Source organism: Danio aesculapii, chromosome 8 (genome assembly GCF_903798145.1).
Source record: "Danio aesculapii chromosome 8, fDanAes4.1, whole genome shotgun sequence".
Classification (NCBI taxonomy): Eukaryota; Metazoa; Chordata; class Actinopteri; order Cypriniformes; family Danionidae; genus Danio; species Danio aesculapii.
Genome location: NC_079442.1, coordinates 1,548,208 through 1,551,386, shown reverse-complemented (window position 1 = coordinate 1,551,386; position 3,179 = coordinate 1,548,208).

Below are 3,179 nucleotides of genomic sequence, written 5' to 3'. Positions count from 1 at the left end.
TCCAAAACATGCAGTGCTGGTGGTCTTCCAGGAACGTGGCTGAGAAACACTGTTCTAGACATCTCTAGAACCGGTTTGAGTTTCTTTCTTGTGTTGAACACAAAAGAAGATATTTTGAAAAATGTTGAAGCTTCTAACCATTGACTTCAGTTTGTTTTTATTACTATGGACATGAAAGGTTACAGGTTTTCAGCATTCTTCAAAATATCTTCTTTTGTGCTAAAAGTGAGCGAATTATAATTATAAAACAAGGTTTTTTGTTAATTTTAATCAAAACCTTCTAACAAAAAGCCTCTATATTTTATACTTGTTCAGAAAATGCTTCTTGATTTAAGAAATTTGAGATATTTAGACAAAAACTCAACGTAATCAAAGCCTTTTAGTATTTTAGCAGTGAAATATGTAATGAATGAAAAGATGATGGATGAAATGCAGAATATTAAGGACACACAGAGCGGTAATGGTCCACCATACAGGTCGGTTTAGCTGCTCTTTCATTGTCTGGTGCAAATATGTAAACATTACTCGACGCATAGCGAACGTGTCTGGAATGTCTTAAACAATTGCCGGATACAGTAAAACTCATTGCATTTTGATACTCGAAAAACAAGCCGAAAACAAAAACAACCCCTCCCCCGATCTCATAAAACCAAATTAAAAAACCTCTACAAGGACCTACCATGTCCTGGACACTACAAACTACTAAACCCACAAGTACATCAGCACTGCATTATATCTGAGAGAGGGTGAACGTGAATTAAAAACAGTAACTTTACCCTGTTTACAACATGAGGGAAGGAAATCCACATTTATGCTCAAATATATATATATACGTTCAATCAAAACCATAGATGCTAAACATTTGGCGGATGCTAACGATAAACACTTGTTCCCAGTGCTTACTTCCTCCAAATTTGCATATCACTTTGGTCAAAAGAAAGAAAGAAAGCAATCAACAAACACAAAATCTCGACACAACATACAAGTAAAATCCTCGTTTAACCCCCAGCCTATGATTGTGAAATGCAGCCGTACCCCTCTCTCTTTTGTGTAAACATCACGACGACTTCTGCGCACGCTTAAAACTAATGCGATTGGGTTGAAAAGAGTCATTTAAATATGAATTTGAGTGTCAATTTAAAGGGACAGCTCACCACAAAAATGAATCATTTATTTACTCCACCTTGTTTCAAATCTGCTGAACTCAAAAGAAGATATTTTGAAAAATGTTGGAAGGCTGCAACCATTGACTTCCGTTTGTTTTTCTTACTATGGAAGTGAATGGTTACAGGTTCCCAGCATTCTTCAAGATATCTTCTCTTGTGCGGAAAGTGAGTCAATGGTTGTTTTACTCTTATTGTTCTACTATCTTATTTCAGTCCTGTTTCTTTCTTGTGTTGAACACAAAAGGAAATATTTTGAAAAATGTTGGAAGCCTGTAATTATTTTACTTCCATTTGTTGAAAGTGAATGGTTACCGGTTTCAGCATTCTTCAAGACATCTTCTTTTGTGCTAAAATGGAGTAAATTGTCATATTTAGACGAACTATAAAAGGTATACTATAAAAATTACATTTTTTAACCCAACGGTTTGGTTTGTCAATATTTAACCCAATGTTAGATTATGATAACCCAGCATTTAGAGTACAGAAACATTAAAAACAATCTTTTACCACAAAAATGATCATTCGTTTATTTACTCTCCCTTTTTTCAAAACTGTTTAAGTGTCTTTCTTGTGTTGAACACAAAAGGAGATATTTTGAAAAATGTTGGGAGCCTGTAACCATTGAATTCCATTCTTTTTCCTACTATGGAAGTGAATGGTTACATGTTTCAGCATTCTTCAAGATATCTTCTTTGTGTTAAAAGTGAGTAAACGATCATTTTTATTTGAACTATCGCTTTAAATGACATCTTTTTAACCCAACGGTTTGGTTTGTCAATATTTAACCCAATATTAGATTACGACAACCCAGCATTTAGAGTATAGAAATGTTATCTTTCACCACAAACATTTTTATTAGTTTATTTACTCACCCTTGTTTGAGTTGAACACAAAAGGAGATATTTTGAAAAATGTTGGAAGCCAGTAACCATTTGACTTCCATTTGTTTTTCCTACTATGGAAGTGAATGGTTACAGGTTTCAGCATTCTTCAAGATATCTTCTTTTTTGCTAATAGCGAGTAAATGATCATTTTTATTTGAACTATCGCTTTAAATGACATCTTTTTAACCCAACGGTTTGGTTTGTCAATATTTAACCCAATATTAGATTACGACAACCCAGCATTTAGAGTATAGAAATGTTATCTTTCGCCACAAAAATTTAAATTAGTTTATTTACTCACCCTTGTTTGAGTTGAACACAAAAGGAGATATTTTGAAAAATGTTGGAAGCCTGTAACCATTTGACTTCCATTCGTTTTTCCTACTATGGAAGTGAATGGTTACAGGTTTCAGCATTCTTCAAGATATCTTCTTTTTTGCTAATAGCGAGTAAATGATCTATCCCTTTTGAACTATCCGTTTAAATGACATCATTTTAACCCAACGGTTTAGTTTGTCAATATTTAACCCAATATTAGATTACAACAACCCAGCATTTAGAGTATAGAAATGTTAAAAACAATCTTTAACGTGACTACTGAATATGAGAACCATTTTTAGGCAAACACCTCAAAAAATAACTAGACATTGTGAAACTGGAGGCACAGCGTCGAACGTTAACTTCCCGCGAAACAGAGAGAGAGAGAGAATACGCGAAGCATGTTCGTCCTGAGGTAGTCTTTCAATAAAGCGACAATCTGTCCCCCAACGAAAGTGAACAACGATAAACCCAAGCAGTAGATCTAATCCCATCGAGTCACATCTCGCAGTTGGACTGAAGCGTGTGAAAATCCACCGCGCTTGTTGTGCATTTCCATTCGAGAAAGGAGCATGTGCACAGTGTGGATCAACATACATTCAGCTCTGTCTGGTAATAAATAGAGAGAGAGAGAGAGAGAAATAAAAACAACAACAACAACAACGCTAATCTAAACCAAATGCATAAAATAGTTTCTTGTCACATTCATGAGAGGAGGAGGAGGAGCAGGAGGTACCGGAAGCCCCGCCCCCAGGGAACACCCCGCCCCCGTGCAATAGATGGGGAGGGTGTTTCTGGAAAAGGGGCATGG